The following is a 23,309-nucleotide window of genomic DNA, read 5'->3' as shown; positions in this document are numbered from 1 at the left end:
CTAGCTCGCGCACACACACACACACACTCACATGCGCACGCTAAGGAGGGCCGAGTATCTCCTACCCTGCCCCTGACATCTCTTTTTTTTAAACTAGTTTTCAGGACTGGGGACTAAATCCCTGGAGTCCTGTAATGGTCACCGTAACACATTTGTTTATGTAGGAGCCAACCAAAGCACTCGCTCCTCAGGACCTTCACTCCTGCGACAGCGAGGTGGGCCAAGGAACCAAAAAATCTCCCTAGGCCAATCAGAATGCTCCATTTCTTTTTTTTTTTAAAGGTGTGCTCGCAGGACCTCGGCAAAAGTCCCTCAAATCTGTCTAGAGATATAAATATTTTTATCTCTAAATTTCTAATGAAAGAAAACCAGAATGGATTAACATCAAATCTCAAAAAGCACACTTTCTGTACCAAGATCTAGCTTTCTGCCAAATTTGGCCTCTGCAGTTTTTCAGTATTGCATTCCAAAAAAGTCTATGAAAATGCATGGTCCCCACCTTTTTCTAGGACCCTGCCTGATGGATCACCCTGAAACTTTCCATGAAGAAACTAAGCTAAGAATGACAGCCCAAACTCGAACTAGCCAGTGGCGAGCAATATAATTGTAATATATATATATATTCAGTCAATGCTAATATACGAGGAGGAAACCGTGTACAAGATTTAAGACGCTTGGAATCAAGGTTAATCATTCAATATTGAACAATGGCTCCTGGGGGGCACAATTGTGACGAGGAATTATCAGTACATTTGGGTTGACCTTTTTTAATCTACTTGAATTTGAATTTTAAATACTTTCAATGCCAACATCTTGCTGTAATTCTGATTCGTGAATCCTGCTAGTACCTCCCCTTCTTTGTATTTTTAACCAGACTCAGGTAACCTGTGTCGTCAGGGATTTGTATGTATACAACTTTTTATCAATACTATGCAGGTATCTAGAGGAACCAATTTAACGTTGCCTTTTTCAATCAACAGTTAGAGAAGAAATTATATATGTCTGTTGCATCGCACCATTGTGTTTATGTATATTTGTTTTTGTCTTTGCTTTAATTTTATGGAAACATAAGAACAATTGTTGTTTTTGTTTAGATCACAGGTTGGATTGATTAAAAAACAGTTCTGAAAAGGATGGAGTTCTGTTCATTATCACTGAAGACCAGCCAGTTTTCATCTGACACTTTCTACACATATTCATTTAATTAGAAAAGAGGCTCCACAGTAGAGACTTCAGAGAAGATGGTAGAAATCTGTATGTGAATTTAATTTTTACAAATGTATATCTTCATTAATCTTGAGGTTATTATTCTAAAGATTAATATAAAGAAAAAAATAGGTGTGTGGGAATATGCCCACTGGAGCAACACACTCATATTGGTTTCGGTATACATGAGAAATATAATTATATATATTTTCTTCAAAATTGATTGAAATATTTCTACTATCGACCTTCGGATATCCGATTGTTAAAGGAAAGTTTGGATGCATTTTGATGAATTATAAAATTTCTGCCCAATTGAGCATGATACCTTAGCACAATACATGCTGAGAAAATAGTGTTATGAGGTGACCAATAACGTTTTTTGTTTAAATTTAATGGATGAAAAAGAAAGAAATGATTAATGAAACTCAGAACAAATTCGGTTTTGTGATTAGTTTTCTTTATAAAACCGACAATGTGGAAAATATCTCAAACAGTAACAAATGTGTTTTCCTATTTTTGATGAACACATGTTATTTTGCATTAATGTAATGGCTATTTGAGTGTTTGTAACTCATCTTAGTCTTTTTTCTATAATTGTCAGTCACATGATTGATTGTTTACTTAAGCACATCAGCCAAAGACACTTGTACTCGTGATCAAAGGGTTGTCCCCGAAACGCGTTGGGTTTTGTACAAAGCGTGAATAAATTACCGCTGCTGCAACACTTTGGTCTTCGGTGTGCTGTTTGGAAAAGGAACCAGCATTTGTTTGGATATATATTTACCTGTAGCCATGTGTTAATAGCGTATATCAATCTACCTATCCCTGCGTTGGAAATGTTGGAGCCTTTATGAGACTTCCAAACAAGCGACAAAAAGCAGATTATTTTCCAAAAACGTTTAGTTCTGTCAATATACTACATTAGCGCTCAATTAACATTAAGAGAATGGACTGTTCTTTTCAGCTACTAAGTCTGGAGATAGAAAAAAAAGATTGGTAACGTAATAGTTTGGTAGATGTGAAACAAGAAGACCATTGTGTGCAGGACTTTAGGGAAATAAGAAGCCCTAACATAGTTGCAGCGAATATATGGTTCCAGAATTGTATGAGCTTGATCCCAGCTAACACTTCCAAGGGAAGGGATTGAAAAAGTCACATTCCAAGATGGGAATTGTAATGAACACCATTGAAGGGGGGTTTAAAGGACCCCATAAGTCTTGTGAGTACAGTATTTAAATTCCATGCAGGTGCCAAAGTGGTTTTTGGAGGAAACCCCTTGTTTTCCCCCTTTCCTAAAGCCCTTAATAACAGAGACATGGAAAAGAGGTGAATGCTGTCATTTTGCATGTACGGTGCAACCGCAATGAGAAGTAAGCATATATTGAAGTGTATACTAGTCCTGCATTGTAAAGACGAAGGTAACATTTTACTTGAACTGAAAAACAGTAGTGTTTAAAATGTTAAAATTTAGCAGCATAGCAGGAATAAGTAGTGGGTTTTCTAGCTTCCTGTAAAATAAACACATTCTTGTGGTAGAGTAATATACCCAAACTCAAAGTATACCAGTGCCAGATGGAGCCATTTGGTGTCTGAGTTGGCCGTGGTGTTGTGTGCAAAGGTCCGGGCATATTGGGAACTTCTTGTGAGGGTAGACTAACACCTGTAGAAGCATTAAGAACCATGGCTGCCTTGCTCATGTTGGTGCAGCTATGATAAAGGACATGGAAACTTTATGCATTGTCATGACTACAAATGGTATATAGGGAAGAGGTGAAAAAGTGTAAGCTAATATCCCTGACCAGTTGGATCCAGAAGTTAACTGTCCTTGGTTAGGGTGTGTGGATACCTGGCGACAAGGTTTTTTGATTCTGCACATTCAGGAGTGGCAACAGATATATTGTTGGAACCCCCAAATACCTATGGAGGACTTGTGTATGGGGTTCCCACTTGTATACTTATAGGTATATCCTGCTGAGTAGGTTGGCAAAGTCGTTATTGTCTCTCGGAAGGAGCTCTGGCCAACAGATGAATGCTGTGCCAGATTGCCCAATGCCAAAATTCCTGTGTCAACTGTACACCCTCGCTACTTCTGTGTGTAAAACATAGCTGGCATGTTGTCTTTCTTGTAGGAGTATTTTTGCGTCTTGAAGCATTGGAGAAATGCTTTGAGGGCTAGCTTGATGGCCAGTGATCGCTCCCCTCGCTGCTCCTCACAGCGTGGTATCGTATTGCTGCATTGTAACCAAGTTGTGATATCTGCATAGCTCCATTTTTAGTAAGCTTCGTAATTTCATAGCGCTATTATCCCACAGCGCTTACATTGCTTTGATTGCATTGTTGTGTGTGATTTCCCCCGGCGCCCTGCTCTGACCTCCCCTCCATTTTGATCCTGCTGTTGTTGTGTTCCCCTGAGCCCGCCACGCCTCCCAGCTGAGCCGCCCTCCCACAAGCACCCAAAAGCATTCCCCAAACCTCGCAGCGCTGTGATTCACTCGCTGCTTCCGCCTTGAGTGATCGCTCCCCTCGCTGCTCCTCACAGCGTGGTATTGTATTGCTGCATTGTAACCAAGTTGTGATATCTGCATAGCTCCATTTTTAGTAAGCTTCGTAATTTCATAGCGCTATTATCCCACAGCGCTTACATTGCTTTGATTGCATTGTTGTGTGTGATTTCCCCCGGTGCCCTGCTCTGACCTCCCCTCCATTTTGATCCTGCTGTTGTTGTGTTCCCCTGAGCCCGCCACGCCTCCCAGCTGAGCCGCCCTCGCCCCTCCCCCTCCGCTATCCATATATGACAGTAGTTCCCACGCGCAGCGTTTACGCGCAGCGCCCGCGCCCAACCCGCGCCGAAGGTGCGCCAAAGGTAAGCCCGTCTACGCCCGTCCGCGCCTGGACCGCGCCCAGCGCCAGACCCCCTGCCCCTCGAGCTGCCCAGCCCTCCCGCATTACCTACGATGCCGCCTCCCTCCTAGCCCTCGACCCCGGTCGCGCCCCCAACTGCGTCCATGCCGCTCCTGGACACACCCATGGCCCTTTCTCCTGCTACTCCTGCAAATTCAGCAGCACCGACAACATCTCTGCTACGTCCACACCACAGATTCCCGACCCCAACCACCTACAATGCATCCTTCTCAACACCCGATCGGTCCATAGGCATGCCATTGACCTATGGAATCTACTAGACACCATTTCCCCGGACATCGCCTTCCTTACGGAAACATGGATGAATGCTTCCTCCGCACCAGACATCACCATTGCCATCCCTGAAGACTATAAGATCACCCGCAAAGACCGTACCAGCCACACAGGAGGAGGAATCGCCATCGTCCACAAGAAATCTATCCGCATCTCAACCAGCTCTGACGTCAATCTCGCCAACTCCGAACATCTTCACTTCCAGATCCACATCGACCCCAAAACAACACTCAGAGGCACTCTCCTCTACAGACCACCAGGACCCCGCGCAAAATTCAGTGAAGACATCACGGACTTCATCACCCCACACGCGCTCACCTTGAAAAGACCAACGACCACAACACCTCCACCCTCGTGGACAACCTCGCCAACCTCGGACTTAAACAACTAGTCACTTCCCCCACCCACATCGCAGGTCACACACTCGACCCCATCTTCACATCCAGCAATCATATCTCCTTCTGCCACACTACGGATCTCCTCTGGACCGACCACAGCTGCGTTCACTTCATCTACAACAAGCCGAAACCCATCATCCACTCCCAACCTACCCTGCAAAGAAACTGGAACAAAATCACCACGGACCAAATCTCCGCATCGCTCCTTCGAAACTCCCCAGCCCTCTCTTCTAACGCCAACGAAGCCGCCGCCAACCTCACCCTATGGTTATCCAACACCGCCGACACCTTAGCTCCACTGAAAAAACGTCAAAGCAAACCTGGCAGCAAGAAAGCCTCATGGTTCAACGATGATCTCAAGAAGTCCAAGAAACTCTGCCGCTCCCTTGAAAAGGCCTGGAAAAAAGACCCAACCACCAGCACCAAGGACGCCTTCAAAAGCGCCACCCGCACCCACCACCAACTGATCCGAAAAGCCAAGAAAACAGCTTTCAAGGATCGACTTGACAACAACGCCCACAACAGCAAGGAACTTTTCAACATAGTCAAGGAATTTTCCAATCCCTCGGCCAACTCCAACAACATCACCCCCTCTCAAACCCTCTGCGACTCCCTAGCCTCTTTTTTCCACAACAAGATTGCAGACATCCACAACAGCTTTGACAACCAACCCGGAAACCAACCCACCCTACCATCTGCTGACCACCTTCCCCCCGTGAACACCCTTAACGCTTGGAACCCAATCTCCACTAAGGACACCATCCGCCTGATGAATTCCATCCACTCAGGATCCCCCACAGACCCATGCCCTCACCACATCTTCAACAAAGCAGACTCCGTCATAGCACCGCACCTCCGAGACGTCATCAACTGCTCCTTCAACTCCGCTACCTTCCCAGAAGACTGGAAACACGCCGAACTCACTGCCCTTCTGAAAAAACCAACAGCGGACCCCACCGAACTCAAAAATTACCGCCCCATCTCGCTTCTTCCATTCCCGGCAAAAGTCATCGAGAAAGCCGTCAACAACCAGCTCGCCACTTTCCTCGAAGCCAACAAATCCCTCGACTCCTCACAGTCCGGCTTCCGAGCCAAACACAGCACTGAGACCGCCCTCATCGCAGCAACAGACGACATTCGAACTCTACTGGACAACGGAGACACAGTCGCCCTCATCCTCCTCGACCTCTCTGCAGCATTCGATACAGTCTGCCACAGCACCCTTCTACAACGCCTCAATAACATCGGAATCCAAGGAAAAGCACTTGAATGGATCACCTCGTTCCTCACCGGAAGAACCCAGAGAGTCCGCCTTCCTCCATTCAAGTCCGAGGCCTCTGAAGTCATCTGCGGCGTCCCTCAAGGATCCTCACTCAGTCCCACCCTCTTCAACGTATACATGAGCCCCCTCGCGGCCATCGCACGCCGACACAACCTCAACATCATCTCCTACGCGGACGACACTCAACTAATCCTTTCTCTCACCAATGACCCTAGCACCGCCAAAACTAACCTACACGAAGGAATGAAAGAAGTTGCCGAATGGATGAAACAAAGCCGTCTGAAACTGAACTCAGACAAAACTGAAGTCCTCATCTTAGGTACATCCCCCTCTGCATGGGACGATTCCTGGTGGCCTGAAGCCCTCGGAAAAGCACCCATCCCGACAGACCACGCACGGAACCTAGGCGTCATCCTGGATTCTTCACTCTCAATGAACAGACAAGTCAGCGCCGTATCCTCTTCCTGCTTCAACATTCTTCGCATGCTCAGAAAAACATTTCGCTGGATCCCCCTCGAAACAAGGAAAACAGTTACCCACGCTCTAGTCACGAGCCGACTGGACTACGGAAACACCCTCTACGCGGGTACTACCGCAAAGCTCCAGAAGAAACTCCAACGAATCCAAAACGCATCAGCCAGGCTCATATTAGACATCCCTCGCAACGAACACATCTCTGATCACCTTAAAGACCTCCACTGGCTACCCGTAAATAAGAGGATCACCTTCCGACTGCTTACCCACGCACACAAATCACTCTACGACATCGGACCAGATTGCCTCAACTCTCGACTGTCCTTCTACACCCCCTCCCGCCAACTACGATCTTCCAGCCAAGCCCTCGCCACTATACCTCGCATCAACAAGACCACCATGGGAGGCAGATCCTTTGCATACCTGGCTGCTAAAACATGGAACTCACTCCCCGCCTACCTTCGCCTCACCCAGAACCACCTAGCGTTCAGAAAGCAGCTTAAAACGTGGATATTTGACAAATAATCCTCCTCCCCTTCCTAAGCGCCTTGAAACCCTCTGGGTACGTAGTGCGCTATACAAATTTTATGACTTGACTTGACTTGAGTGACTCTAGGAAGTTCATGTGGTGGACCTGGTACTTTAAAGACCAACTGTCCTGGATTATCATATGATGAAGGTGTCTCCACATCCTATTAAGCATCTGTGATGGTCGCTTGCGGAAGGTTGTAGAGACAAGGTTGGCCGATTGGAAGACTGCAGGTGTTCCTGGATGCTGGAACGAATGCTCAACCCTCGTCATTGCCAACACTAGATCCTCCCAATAAATCTTCTGCATAGGCCAAATGTTCCACTGCGGATGCTGGATCTTCTGTTGGGGAGCAAGTCACCGTTCCAGAGACCTACTACCAGAGAAGGAGCAGTGCTTAGACACTAAGAAACCCCTCCTGCAAAGCTACCAGTGCTTTCTGTTTGCTTGTCTCGCTGGTCGAGGATCACTACCCAGAGCGGGATTGACAGAGGCCAGTAGTCACTGCGTGGTAGTACCATAAAGACTTTTACATCTCGCTCCTTAATCGTCTTGGGAGTGCATGAGGCCACATTGTTACCAAAACACAACTCAAGGTTGTTTGATCAATCACAAGAGGCAGACCTTGTGAGGGTCCGCAATGACCATCTGCCCATGGCAGGAGCTACAATGCTTTAAACGCAACATTCTGGATAGAGATATCCTGTCTGATACGGCAAAAAGCTGAATTTTGTTGAAGTGTTCCAAAGAGAGCTACTCCATATCCACGTCGAACAATGAGGAAAAAAAGAACTTATGTCACGGTGATACCAATATGGCTCCAGTGATGTCATGTCCAGAGTGGAACCAGACGTCAAGACTGAGCAGTGCACCTGCTAATCGGTACAAGAGAACTATTCAGGACCCAGTCTAGCGACTAGAGGAAACTCAACAGGTGAGGTATGGGCAGATTGAAGTATCCATTAGAAGCTGTGGGTTTCAACAATTATAGCCATTTCAAAGGGGAACAAGTAGGTTTTCTGCAACAGCTCGTTGCACTCTTCCCACAACAGCTACACAGAGGATTGTTCTAAAAGCAATGTTTGGGCTTTACAAGAATGCCAAATTACATTAAATCATCTAAATTAAGTGCTTGTAGATAGTGTGTGTGTGTGTGTGTGTGGGGGGCAAAGGGACAAGTCATCTGAAGGTAGGCTACAGCAGACATTTTTCAAGGGCTAGTCAGTGCACACATTTCCAGCATATTTCCAGAAACCAGGAGACCATTTACTCTTTCTTTACATGCATGTTAAGAAAGTTATGGTGACAGTGCTATCACTATGGCAAAATACACCACAGTCATCTCAGAAGACCAGGAAGCATCTGCATGGCCTACATAGAGATCCTTCAGTTGACAGGGAAATATGCAAGCAAAGCAGGCCTCATTCCTCGAGAGTACGTTGACGTGGCGATTATGATAAGAGGTTGCTGACTTTGAAAGTCAAATTTCAATGCAAAACTATGTACAAATTTAGCAGTCTCCATTGGGTGCAAGAGTGGGCAGATGAGGTTGGAGAGCGGAAGTGGTGAGAACATCACAGACAGAAGGAAATGAATAGGGAAGGTCAGATTGGGTGGGTTAGTTCATTTATTATTAACTATGCTTTCAGAGTCAAAACAGCTGCTCCAAAAGGATCTTTTATTTGACAGCTAAACAAATCTTGTGCGTCTCAGTAAGTTTAATATGCGCAGGTCAATTTTATTTATAACAAATATCATTGTGACACAGCTGCTGCCTTTTAAAAGGGCCATTCAATTTTCGGCATTTTCTGCTTCTGCAGAAGGAGTCAATCACACAGCAAATTTAATGATACTAATTTGCCAAGCCACCATTTTTTTTTTTGACAGACTCAAAAATTCTACTCATAAGCAGCATTTTATTGTTGCAGTGTGCTTTTGTGAATCTTAAAGCTGCAAGAGAGGCACAATGTGCAAGTATAAGCTGCTGCTCCCACCTAAACAATTGTGCGTATGCCGAATATACTCGTTAAAGATCTTGTGTAGGTCAGATTACCTGAAATTCGCGTTGTTGTTTCAGCTTTTTCAGAAAAACCTGCAGCACCACATTTAACTTAAGACATGCTAAGGAATTCTCTGCAGGCTTGGGCAGGTTCTATCAGGCACATGAAAAAAGCAGCCTAAGATGACAGGTAACTTTTCACTGAAATGTGCTAATACATGAAAGAGCTACTTAAAATGTTCTACAGGGTGCAGGAACCAGCTTCTTCTGAAGCAAAACAAACGGCCCAGCTCATCAAGCAGGCCCGATGCTATCTGCACAAAACTATTTCTTTCACATTTAATGCGAAACTTACTATAGTTCAAGAATATGAGACCTCCGTGCTGTAAATATGTAAATGCTTACTTCATGAGTAAGGGAATACAGTCCTCAAACTGAATAGCCCTGACTACCACACTACCTCCATGAGCCCGTTACTAAAGAAGGTGTTTAATGGATCTTATGATTGCATTAATAAATAATACAACAAATCATCATTAGGTAAATCGATCATAATATTGATGCGGTTATACACCATTCGCAGTAACTTTCCAAACATCACTAAAAACAACTGATACAACTACCTTGAATCTGGTGACAACGCTCCTTTGATATGCTACGAAAGAGCTAATCATTTGGGCATTGTCTTGATTAGATAAGCGAGGAGAGATTAAAAACTAAATGCTTTTACAAACTTAACAGAATCTAGGCTATGACAGATGTTGGACTGAGGGTAAAGAGACTGATTATATATGGGAATTAAGATTTCTGTTTAAACAGGCTATAAAATTATAGACCTACATATCAAGTCAGGACAAATTACATGCAATACTGGTAATCTTCCCTGAATTAATGAGCAATGAACATGTTCACATGTGCACAAGATCTCTTTAAAGGTCTTTTTAATAATTGACCAAATCAGCCTATATCCTTTCATTTTTTTCCTCAAAAATTTGTTATAGTCAGAAAGGAATTGCAAACCATTTTTTTGTTTTCCCAAACAGTATTCCAACATGAAAATAAAAACGTAAAACAAGTGAAAAGACAAACTAAACAAAGAAAACTGCCACATCATGGCAGTAAAGATCTCATACACCAGCACAATGTACTGCTTTGAGTTAGATGAACTTTAACGCATAGTTGGGTTAAAAATAACCCATAAACATGATAAAATTGTTGTTAGAAACCAAACAGTAAAAATCAACCTCTCACTGAACAATATCTGCCACTGGAAAATGTTGATAGTAGTTTTAAAAAAAATAGAGGTATCTCGCTATATACTCTCTTCTAACATAAGCACTGCAAATAAAATGTTTAATGTTAGTACGTGCCACTTTTTCCTAATAACAGCAGTACACCAATATTTTTTAATCTTTCATATGCAGCCTGGGAACAAAAAAATTGAAAGATGTGCTGTACTCTCAATACCCTAGTCGTAAAGATGAAATAGACTAAGTTCAGAACTTGGTAGGTGGTTTGAGTACAACACATATGCAGATGTCGTAATTTAGATACCTTTCTTCAACAGGGCTGAAGAGAAAATACCAATGGAATAACTATCAATGCCTTGAGACAATTTAATTATGCTCTTTTTAACTTGTTGCTCAAAGTTATCTTTAGACATAGAGGCGGCACTATAAATATCAATTAACGCACAACTGAATAAATATGTATGCTTGCACTATTATTAAGGTTATGAAAACCAGGGTAATACAAGTGTAACAGAAAGGCGTCTCTGGACAATGCCTGGCAGCAGCATGTAGTTTTCAGTAGCTGCAAATAGCTGACAAAGTTTCATTTTTGGTAATAGGGTCTCAAGAGTTTTCCTACTGGCGTGTGTCTGACATGGTAGCATCACACACTAAATATTCTTCCAGGAGCTGTGCATCCCCCTCTCAGCCATGCTCTAGATTTTCATTCTCCTCCGTTTAGCACACCTATTTTATATTGATGGTCTGATTATTAGTATTCCGTAAGGTGATCAGCTGTACTCTGGACACCAATGGGTGCGTCCCTAAACAGCACATCATTAAGCCTTCATCTAGTTGCCTTCACACTATTCTCTTCTGATTTTCACTGCAGTGTACATGAAATGATGCCAAGATCTAGAAGCTTCATGGGCTCTTCATCTGCCTTTTACAGGTTAAGCAACCTTATGTCTAAACGAATGTGATATATTTTCACTTACGACTATGTCTTGTTTAACAGTGTGAGGCCTCTGTTTGCTGAGGATGTTTATGTCCTTCAATAAAAGACACTCCAAGCAGTTCACACTACACATTGGTATAGCAACTGTCTTGCTGATAAATAATTAAGGCATTTTTGCTTTTAGGAAGCACATCATCATGGCCTACAAAATTACCAAAGTTACTACATCATGTTCTATAGCTTCATGGAACATCTCGTTCAAAAATGCTTCCTGCCCTTGATTTATGATGTAAATGGAAGATAGCGACAGTGGCACTCACATAGGTATTTTGTATTAATTACTATTTATTTCCCTTCCCTACCTTGTTGAAAAGAGTGTGTTAAAATGTAAATGTGTTAACAGATGTCCACTCCTAGTTCTACTTTAGATGGCAGCTATCCACTTGCTCCAAGTGTGCCTCCCAGACGAAGCAGATACCAATCCCCCTGCAACCGCCTACAAAAGAGTTCCTGCAATATAGCCCAAAGATTTCAGCTGTAAATTATCAGTATTAACTTAACAAATTCGTAGAAGACTTGGATGACCTTCTAAATAAAACTAGCTGCTGGAGTTCTCTTAATTTCCTGACCCAAACCAGCTACGACTGTGGCTCATCACTTGTTTCCATCCAATAGTAAAGTATCATAGTAAAGAGAATCACAGTTCACCTATCCTCCCAATCTGCTGCAGGTATAAATTGTACCTAGTTGCTCATACCACTTCCCATCCTGTCTGCTCTCATATTCCCCCTCAAAAAAACACAACATCACAAATGGATGTGGTGTAGTCCAACCAAACTCAAAGTACTCAAGTCTACTTAGGCTTCCCAGGACCCAGGCCTTTATGTCGTAATACAGATGACTGTGATCTCAGTCCTCTGCTACTCCAATAACCACACCCAGATTTAGCTGTGCCTCTGTTTATCCCTCCATTTCAATAAGTACTCTGTTTTTTTCCTTCACTGTGTCATTTGTCATCGTGATGGTCTTTCTGTGGATTTGTCAATACAAATACTTGCCTTCATCGTCTGATTTCACCTAATAATCTTGCATGCTTCAGTAAGCAACTCGGTTGAAAATTGCTTCTCTGGTCTGGTGAAAATAAGAGAAGAGGTGACGCCCATTTATAGTTCATGTTCTCATTTCTTTAATGGTTTTATAACATAATAACAGTGGCATATCCGGAACACGGCCAGGGTCAAAAACATACACAGTGGTGTCACAAAATTGCAGCTGACGCAGCACCTACAACCTGGTGTGCACCAGTATATTAAATGTCAAGAACACCATTGCACAAGTATAGGTTAAAGCGTGGATTTTCAGAATGTCTGGTAGAGGGTTTCCGTTTGATGGGGCAGCCATGAAGCACCCACTTGCATACAGTGTCCAACCCATCTGTTGTTGGACCATAGTGGTGTGTAGTCGAGTATTTAAGGAATATGCTATGGGTAAGAACTAGGCATGTACGGTGTATTAGGAGACCGGGTCATGTTCTGTACAGTCATGAAGGTTATGGGTGTGTCTGCATTGTCAATGATATTGTAACTGACCTTGGAGCCCGTAATGGGACATGATCCAATTCTGTCTTGCACATTGAGGATGTTCACCCATTTGAGCACTATTAGTTTGCGTAGTGGGAGGTGCTGAGGTCAGGGGGGGTTCACTGTGGCCATGTGACATTTTTCACTTTAAGGTTCCTAATGTAAAGGCCCCACATAATTACCCCAGCTCTTACTCTGCTTCGCCTACGGGTCTCTGTGAGGAAGCTCAGCTCAGCTTTTCCCTACTTCAACAAGGTATTAAGTCAACACTGCATGTTGGGGGCTGCGTGGGATTTCCAGGACAATGATATTTGAAGTTTGAACAGTATAAATGCTAAGTCAATGAATCTGTGTAGGTACATTACATTCCTTAATCTTGGGTCTAATGCCCAACAAGCATGATTCCGGTGTGGCCAGAAATCACTTGTTCAAACAAAACTGAGGGGATTCACGTGATGTAACCCCAAACCTACCTAATCACTGGGCACTCACACACCAAGTGCAAGAATCCTGCATCGGTTACTCCACATTAAGGCACTCTGTGGAGGCATCTGGGTACATATATTTTATAAGTCTCGATGTGAGAGGGGGAGAGGTATGTCTGATGTAGGTAATTAAGCAGTTTGTAGCAGAATCATGAGTTGCGTGAGACCTCTTTTACATGCTGAAAGACTTAGCCCATTGCTTTTCTGGGTATGAAAGTCCAGTGCCCAGCGTACTCAAACTCTGGTGGGCCAGCAAGGCGGTATGGAGTGGTTTTATTTTCTGCGTAACGCCGAGTGACAGTGTTGTGTTTAATGGTAGTGACATGAGTGGCTCAATTTGGTCCTGCCCTCATTGCGTGCCAATCACATGTTGTATGGCATTGTATGTCAGGACCTGCCCTGCTGGTATATCATATGTCTCCATTAGTTCCTGAAAGCACTGTAATGGGTCCTATGTGAAGAGATCCCTTCCTTATTTTATACCAGCATACCGTCAGCACACTATGTCATGATCCATGATGGCCTCTTGGAGTGTTTCCATTCGCCAAATGGGGATCAGCGGCAAGTACGGGGGATCCCTTTGTAGATCAAAACTGTCAGAGATCAACTGCCCTGTCTTAGCTCTTGTTGGTGGGCCATTGTATAAGGCGCAAATCCAGCTAAAACATCCCTGGCCGATGTGCATCTCCTTCCATGTCTCTAATAAGACCCACTCCTCCAGGGTATCGAATGTTTTTTTCTATATGGAGCAATACTGCTTGTTCAGCTATATAAATTGGGTTGGCCCTTATCAGGCAGAGTAGCCAACAGAGGTTGAGGAAGGTGTTGACTTTGGGATGAACCAGTTTTGATAAGTGTTTATCAAAGTGTCTCTGCCCTGGGGAGGGTGGAGTCCACATTGTGTTCCAAGTATTGGGTAATTTGTGCTGCATGGACTCCTTGGAATGGTACGTCCTGGAGTGACTTGGTCTGGAGCTTTCAGGTTGGTATGCTGGGGCAGGTTCTACCCCATAATATTGTCAACTGCAGTAGGCAGTAGTCCGATAGAGCGCGGACTAGACACTCCATTCGTAATATTAGTATGCTTCGCTACAAAGAAAAAGGTCCTACCTGGTGTGGATGCTGTGGACGGAGGAATAAAACGAAAACTCACTATTATCAGGATGTTGAAGGCGCCTCCTATCCATCCATCGATCTCTCAAAATGCTGTGTTGCTCTACTGCAGGCCACCCAACCATCGAAGGGGCAGAACCATCAATAATGTCTAGGACACTGTTAAACTCCCCGACACATATGCCGGAAGTATATGGGTCTTGGAAAAGAGCCAAGGTGAAGTGGTCAGGAATGCTGAGTGATTACATTTGGTGCGTAAATAACTAGTAACGCGATGGGTGTGTTATCCATACGTCCCTCCACCATCACATATCTACCCTCATGGTCAACTTTATGAGTTTCCCTCATGAATGGGATCCCCAGAATTATCCATATCAGAACCTCATTCTTGTATGCCAAAGCAGTGGTGCCATATACCTGCCCTCTCCACTTGAAATGGAATTTTTGTAGTTCAAATTGCGTCAGGTGTGTCTTTTGTGGTAAGCTACACGTGTGTGACAGGGTTTAAGGTAGGTGTGGACACGGTCTCTTTGTGGGAGTGGCCATAACCCTTAAGTTCCATGTAAGTAAACTATAATAAGGGGTTGTGGAACACTGGTGTGTGGGTGTCTCCAAATGATGGAATGGAACTTTTGTGTTGGCTCTGCATGTTGCGACATCGAGTCGAAGCGTCTTTTTTGTTCAGAAAGCCTTACACGTGTCGCAGTTCGGTTCTCTGTGATCCAGAGACAAGCACAGGTTGCACACTTGGTGTGAGTCGGTGCGCGGATCCTTCACGTGGCACTGAGGGCAGAACTTAAATGGGGTCTGTTTTATCAGCTGCAAGGCGGACCGACGCACGTAGGCGCGACGGCCTTCCACGAGCTACCCGATCGTAAGAGTTTTTTTCAAGTAAATACAATACGCGGGGAATGGGATTAGGCATTGTTCACAGAGGAAAACTGAGGAAACTGTGTTTAACCGGAGTGAAGCAATTTACATCCAAACACAATGGCGAAAAAAAAAAATCTAACAATGGAGTTGCTGCCCATGCGCACTATCATCGAAATGAGGAGTCACCTACACCTTGTGACTGGAAAGTCTTCTTCGAAGAAAAACAACTTGCAAACATCCGGACCCAATACTAGATGGCAGGAGTATGCAAAGCATGTGATCTACAGCTCACATCCCTCGAACGAGCTGTTTCGATGGTAAGAAGCCAGAGGGGGCAACTGTGCAGAGGTGCTAATGGAGCACACTCCCACTGAGGCATAATCAAAGGGGAAGGTGGCAACATGTGTACAAGGCCTTTGAGGGATCGATCTCAAATAGGAGATTGAAATAATGAGGGTTGGTCTGGCAGCCTCAGGAAGGCAGGCCAGAAGTTCTCTTTGAGAGAGCCAATGCATAGCCCTGCTGGACAAGGGTTAGAATAAATAGCAAAACTTGAGGAAAGCAGAAAGAGGATCAATTGACCTTTCGGTACAATATTTTACAAATTTGTTACACAGACAGGAGTCCATGGTCTTCATGGAGGGCCCCTTGGCTGCCAAAATAACATTGCAAACTTCAGGAGGAAGGTCAAATGCTATCAACTGCCACCGCTCAATCACCACGCTAGAAGGCATAGGGTTGACAGGTTCAGGTAAAGGACCCTCCATTGCTGCTATAACAGAAGATCCTCCCAAAGGAGCAGTCTGATTGGAGGATCAATGCTCAATAGGAGAAGTTGGAGATACCAGACTCCGCGTACCCACTTCGGAGCCACAAGAATGACTAGTGCCTGCTCACTCCTGATCTTCTTGAGCACTCCGGACAGGAGTGCTATGGGTGGAAAGGAGTTCAGGAGGCCTGAGCTTAACTCAAGACAAAAAGCATCTCCGAGAGCAGCCTTGTAAATTCAGCTCACAAACCCACCCACCCAGCGTGTTCTCGGTGGAGGTGAACCTATCTAACCAAGGCACGCCCCACTGTTGAAAGAGACCATGCGACACCTCCGGATGGAGACCCCAATCATGATCCGTTAGGCATTGATAGCTGAGTTTGTCCACCCTGGCGTTCAAAGAACGTGCCAGGTGTTGAACCACATATATGCCCTGCTGTACGAGCCATGTTCAGAGACGCAGGGCCTCTTGATAAAGGGTCTACAACCCCTCCCCACACTGTTTGCTGCAGTACCACATAGCAGCGGTTTTGTTCATGAACACTTGAACTAGCTTTCCAATGATTGAAGGAAGAAAGGCTTTCAATTCCCAAACGAAATCGCTCTGAGCTTCAGCAAGTTGATGTGGAGTCTGGATTCCGCCAAAGACCTCTGAGCTCCACCTCTCCCAAATGGCGCCCAGTCCCAGCATCTGTCACTACTATGTGGTCTGGTTGGGGCTGGCCCTGAGCAGTTCCCTCCACGATCTGGACTATGTCAGAGAGATACCCCTGATGCGCGCTGACTGGAACTTCAAGTCCCACTGTAGAGTCCACATATGTTATCTGGAATGTGTCACTCGCAGGAAGCCATGAGGTCCAGCAGCCTTAGAGTCATTCTCACTGAAATCCAGGATAGAGACTGAAATATCGGTATCATAGCCTGAATATCCTGGACCCGCCGCTTGGGAGGATAGGCCTGAAACTGTACAGTGTCCAGAACAGCCCTGATGATAAGGTGCATCTAAGATGGAGTCAGATATGACTTTGGCACGTTGATAGTGAACCCAGCAAATTCAGGAGGTTCGCCATAGTCTGGAGGTGGGAGAGGACAGCCTGGGGCGAGCCCGCCTTCAACCGCCAGTCACCGAGTTAGAGGAAGACAGTCACCGAGTTAGAGGAAGAACGGCACCCCTCATCTGCGCAGATGAGCTGACCACCGCCAAACCTTGGTGACTACCCGGGGGCACTGGTAAGGCCAAAGGGGATCACAGTGAACTAAAAGTGCTTTGTGCCTACCGTAAACTGCCGGTAGTACCAATGGGCTGGCAGGACGGGAATGTGAAAAAAGGCGTCCTGCAAGTTCATTACCATCCAGTCTCCTGGGTCCAGGGCAGACAAGACCTGAGTAACAGTGAATTTTTACTTTTTTGAGGAATTTGTTGAGAGCTTGCAGATCTACACTAGAATGAAGACCCTTGTCCTTTTTTGAGACCAGAAAGTAGCAGGAGTAACAACCAGAGCCTACATCTGGCACCGGAACCTCCTAAATGGCTCCCTAGCCAAAGAGAGGTATGACTTCACCCTGAAGCAAAGTCAAGTGATCCTCCATCAGCTGGTCGTAAGTTGGATGTATGGAGGGAGGGGTAGTTTCGAAGGGGATGGAGTAGCCCCTTCGAACTATCTGGAGAACCCACCTGTTTAAAGTGGTGTTCTGCCAGTGGCGGAGGTGATGGGAGGCCTAAAAAAGTATATTTGTCCACTCACAATTGAGTCAAATTTTATCAGATCGAGCTATGTTTAGCACTTACTAGTCCCATCTGGCGAGTGAACTTAAGCTGGAAAAAAACAGGTGTTCTGTTCATTCAGAAAAAGAATGAGCAACAAATATGCCATTAAATATAGTTAATCTTGACACATTTGCAGTCTGTTCAAGGAAAGAGGTCAAACGTCAGTTTGTCTTTTTACTAATTGCTGCTTGGAAAATGAGGTTTATTTTTCTCCCTTCAGTTAGAGTTTTTTTTGTCAAAGGAGCTGTCTGAAGAGGTCAGTTATTTTCTCTAACATAATATTTAAATAAATATTTCAAAATATATCAGGAATTACAAAAGGAAAAGGCTACTTACCCAGTATGAATCTGTTTTTGGCATGTAGAGCTGTAGACCAAATGCCTTGCATAGACAATACAGTAGTAATCTCCCAAAGCGGTGACTAACCTGTAGCTGTTGCGATCGCTTGAAATAGTGTACGTAGAACTACCTGGCCTACATTAGCTTGTCTAGCTAACACATCTACACAATAGTGCTTTGTAAATGTGTGAGGAGTAGGCCATGTTGCAGATTTACAGATGTCAGCTATATGGGAATGTTTGCTAAGAAAGCCATAGAAGCCCCTAGTTTGTGGGTGGAATGCGGCTTGGGGGGAATTGGTAAAATTATTTTTGTTTTTGCACAGCAAGTTTGAATGTCTTTGTGTGGTGCAGCAAAAGTGACAAAGAGTTGTTTAGTTTTACGAAAAGGTTTGTCCCTTCTATGTAACAGAGTAATGCTCATTTAACATACAAGGTGTTTAGAGCACGTTCTGCCACAGAATCTGGTTGAGGAAAGAATACAGGCAACTCAACAGACCAGTTGATGTGGAAGGCAGAAACAATTTTAGGTAGAAATTTAGGGTTAGACGAAGAACCACTTTGTTTTGGTGTACTTGTAAAAATGGTTCTTCTATGGTTAATGCCTGAAGCTCACTCACTCTCCTCGGTGATGTGATGGCAATGAGGAAGCAACTTTCCAAGTGAGCAATTGCAGTTCACATTTATGCAATGGCTTGAAGGGTAGACCCATTAGTCTGGTAAGGACAATATTAAGATTCCACACTGGGGCAGGTGGAAGTGGGAGGAATAACTCCTAAGTCCTTCCATGAAAGCTTTAATAACAGGCACTCTGAAAAGGGACAGATGTCTATTTTGAAGATAAAGGGCTATTGCAGCGAGATGTAAGCGTATAGATGTGTACGCTAAATTTGAGCGTTGTAAATGTAGTAAATAGCAATGATATTTGGAACGGAAGCATCAAGCGGGTTGATATAGTTGTTATTACAATAAATAACAAACCGCTTCCATTTTCCTGCATAGCAAGCTCTTGTAGTAGGTCTTCTAGCCTCTTTAATGATATTCATACAGTCTGGTGGAAGATTCAGGTAACCAAACTAGGACTTCAGGTGCCAGATCGCAAGGTTGAGAGGTTTGGGAACTGTATATCTTATCTCTTCATGGCTCTGCATGAGGAGACTGGATGTGAGATGTAGTTTTTGATGAGAAGCTACTGAGAGTTCCAAAAGGGTAGTGAACCAGGGCTGACGGGCCCAAGTAGGAGCCACCAGAATTAGTGTGAAGGATGTATGCCCGAGCTTCCGAACCACTAGTGGAATGAGTGGGAGAGGCAGAAAAGTGTAGGCAAATATCCTTGACCAGTTCATACATACAGCATTCCCTTTGGATAATGGGTGTGGATACCCGGAGGCGAAGTTTGGGCGTTTTGGTGTGGGGCGAACAGATCTATGTCTGGGAAGCCCCACATCTGAAAGAACGAGAGGAGAACTTGAGGGTGAAGTTCCCACTTGTGGATCTGTTGTCTTTACTCCTGGGAGGTGTTGCGCTAGGAGGTACATTTTTGATGAATGGCCCATCTCCAAATGGCTTGTGCAAGGTGCGACAGTGTCCCCCCCCCCCCCCCCGTTTCTGCATGTAATACATGGCTGTCGTGTTGTCTGTGCGTATTAGGACAGCTTTGCCTACAAAGTGAGTTTGGAAGGCTTGACTGCTAGCAGCTCTAGATGATTTATGTGGAGTTGCTTTTCCTTTTGACTCTACAATCCCTGTATTGTGTGAGTTTGGAGATGAGCTCCCCAACCATTGAGTGATGCGTCTGTTGCTAGCACGGTCTGTGGAACAGGGCCGACGAAAGGCCGCCCTTTGGAAATGTTCTGTGGATTCCATCACTACAGAGTGCGATGAGCACGGCTGTCCAGCAACACTTGATCTGTCAATCGACCCCGAGACTGATTCCACTGACGTGCTAAACATTCCTGAAAGGGACGCATTTGAAGTCTTGCATACGGAACTATCATGATGCAAGATGCTATCATTCTTAGTAGCTGCATGAATACACGAGCTGGTAATGAGTGGTTGGGTTGAATTTTGGAAATGAGAACCTGAATATTGTAGATTCTGGCTGGATTGGGACAAGATAGAGCTTCTTGTGCATCTAGAGTGGCCCCTAAGTACGTTTGCGTCTTGGAGGGTTGAAGATGGGACTTCAACAGATTTACTGTCAATCCGAGGTCGTGCAGTAAGTGTAGTGTTTTTTAAGTGTGCTGTAGGCACTTTGTGAGAGTGCTGGTTTTCATGAACCAGACGTTCAGATATGTGAAGACGTGAACATGTTGTCTTTGCAGATGTACAGCAACCACTGCCAGGAATTTGGTGAAAACTCTGGGAGCAGTGGTGACTCCGAATGGAAGTACTTTGAATTAGTAATTTTGCCCCGCTACCACTAACCTGGGGTATTTGCGATGAGTGGGATGTATTGGAATATGGAAGTATGCATCCTTTACGTCCAGACTGGACATAAAGTCGCCTTGTTGTAACAGAGGAAGCACCTGTTGTAGAGTGACCATATGGAAGTGATCTGAATGAATGTATAGGTTTAATTCTCTGAGGTCTAATATAGGTCTGAGAGAACCATCCTTTTTGGGAACTATTAAGTAAAGAGTATACACCAGTCCCTTGATAGTGTACTGGGACGGGCTCTATAGCTCCCTGTTCCAGAAGAGATTGGACCTCTTGTTTGAGTAGGTGTATATGTTCTGGAGATAGTTTGTGTTTTCGTGGTGGAATGTTTGGAGGGTATTTGAGAAGCTCCAGGCAATAGCCAGATTGAATAATTTGTAAAACCCATTTGTCTGATGTGATGGTATTCCAGACTGGGAGAAATTGAGGGAGACGTCCCCCAACAGGTGTTGAATAATAGGGGGAAGGGGAGATAAGTCACTGTTTGCTTGTGCCTGGGGAAGTACGGGGTGTATTACCGTTCCCTCTTCCTTTCCATTGTTTCCCTGAAATCCACCTCGAAAATAACCTCTGGTAGAGGGTGATTGACTATTGCCTCTATATGAGGTAGAGGACCAGTCAGTAGGCATGGTCTTGGAGCCTCCCCTGTAAAAGGAGCGGCAAAAGGAACCACAGTTGGTTGGTGTCTGCAGTGCTCCCACTGATTTGGCTACCTCAGTGTCTTTCTTAATATTTTCTAATGAAGTGTCCACTGCAGAGCCAAATAAATGTTCCTTGTTAAATGGTAAATTTAAAATGAATGCTTGAACCTCCAGTTTAAATCCTGATCCCTTTAGCCAATGCTTAATTTCTAAGTAGGACACTGGTGTTAATAGAGCGTGAAGCAGTGTCTGCTGTGTCTAGAGCACACCTGATTGAAGTGTTGGAAATAGGCTTCCCTTCCTGGATGAGGTCATGAGCTTTAGCTTTATGCTCATCAGGCAGATATTGGATCAGCTGCTCTAGCTCATGATAATGAGCTCTGTCATACCTTGCTATGAGTGCTTGTGTATTAGCTATGTGCCAATGATTGGCTGCTTGCGCTGCAACTCTCTTGCCTGAGGCATCTATTAATTAAGATTCTTTATCAGGAGGCGGGTCATCCCCTGTTTGAGAATTAGCTCATTTACGAGCATTTGATACCAAAAAAGCATCTAATGGAACCTAATCCCCGATGTAAATTGGGCCTGTAGGTGCAGCTTTATATTTTTTGTCAACTCTGGGTGTGAGGACTCTAGATCGCACTGGATCGTTGAATACCTTATCTCTATGTTTTAACATACTTTTGAGCATAAGTAGTTTTGTCTAGTCTTTTGTGATGCACTTAGTGTCTCAAATAAAAAAACTTCCTCCAGAGGCTCCTTATGGAGCTGTACTCCATGGTACTGTGCAGCTCTATTAAGCAACTCAATGAACCCCACATTATCATCCGGAGGAGAAGGCTTAGATGGGTATAGGTCTGAATCGTTTTTATTGGGATCAGTGATATAGTCGACCCATGGGTCTGAAGCATTGTCTTGTGAAACATCCCTATGTGTCTCCATCTTGATCCCCATCCCCTCATCTTGATAATCTGGAGATTGTCACTGAGGGGAATTTGTGTGGGTTATGAGTAAATTAGGATCAATAGGTGGAGAAGGTGAAAAGGGTGAAAGAGGTAGTGGCGAAGTGTTAGTACCCATACACTTTCTCTTTAGAGGGATATGAGGAGTCCTCGAATTCTGGTGTTCTTTTTGCTGGCAACTTTGCATAAAGGTGTCCTGTTTTAGGGTTAATAACAAGTTCCTTTTGTTTGGAGTCCGTGTTGACAAGCGGAACATCCAAACAAGGCTCCTTAGATGGTGGAGGAGCAGGTTTTTCTCTTGGGGCCAGAATTTTCGGTGTGGAATATTTTGGTGCCGATGATTTCGGAGCCAAGGATTTCGGTGACGAAATCGCGTCAGGGTTTCGGATCCGAAGTTTGTTTCAGTGCAGAAGTGTTTGAGGGATCACTTGGTTTGTTTTTTTGGTGCCAAAGTTTTGGGTTCAGTCCCCAAAGGAGGTCGGTTCAGTCCCGAGCCGGAAGGCTTTGATACGCGTTCCGGTGCCGGGCCCGAAGGCGGAGCATTTGAAACTTTATCTCGGTGCCGACCTTGGCCCGGAGCCTTTTTAGAGGGTACCTTTTAGGGCAGAGGAATATCTTCACTCACAGCATGCTGACTGGGTGTGATGACTTCCTCGATGTTGAAGTCTTCCTCGGACACGTAGATGTGTTCTTCCTCCTCCGCCTTGGCTCCCTGTGCTTTGAAGATCTCTTGGTCGACATTTTCTCCGTAGATATCTGGAGCGGAGTCTCTGTGGCTGCTGAGAGATTTCGTGACGTCCAGCCCAACGGTCAGAGCGTCTTCTTCGATCAGAACGATCGACAGGCTTCGCAGTTTTCTTCATTGTGTTCGGGTGATAAACACAAATTGCACACATCGTGTAGATCGGTGTGGGGGCACTTGTGGCACCAGGGGCAGAATTGGAATGGAGTTAGTTCCATCTACTGTGTAATCGGCCCACGCGGCTAGGCCTAAGGGCATTGCACGAGACTTTCCGATCAAAGTTTTAGAAATGGATTCGATCCGCGAAGGCAGGAATACGCGATCGAGAA

General features: G+C 44.7%; 1 protein-coding gene and 1 long non-coding RNA gene across 7 annotated transcripts in view; one reads left to right on the top strand and one right to left on the bottom strand.

Annotated features, from left to right (window-relative positions):
* Positions 1-1,926, top strand: part of LOC146860034 (uncharacterized) — a 141,466-nt gene extending 139,540 nt beyond the window's left edge. Inside the window, exon 4 of the long non-coding RNA XR_014978777.1 lies at positions 1,095-1,926. This is a non-coding gene — a long non-coding RNA (uncharacterized LOC146860034). The remainder of the gene's footprint in view (positions 1-1,094) is intronic.
* Positions 1-23,309, bottom strand: part of CSK (C-terminal Src kinase) — a 528,738-nt gene that overhangs the window by 218,167 nt on the left and 287,262 nt on the right. The window lies entirely within an intron of this gene.

The sequence above is a fragment of the Triturus cristatus genome, chromosome 3_1, assembly GCF_964204655.1.
Source record: "Triturus cristatus chromosome 3_1, aTriCri1.1, whole genome shotgun sequence".
Lineage (NCBI taxonomy): Eukaryota > Metazoa > Chordata > Amphibia > Caudata > Salamandridae > Triturus > Triturus cristatus.
Note: the sequence above shows the minus strand (reverse complement) of the source record. Positions and strands in the feature narration are given on the sequence as shown.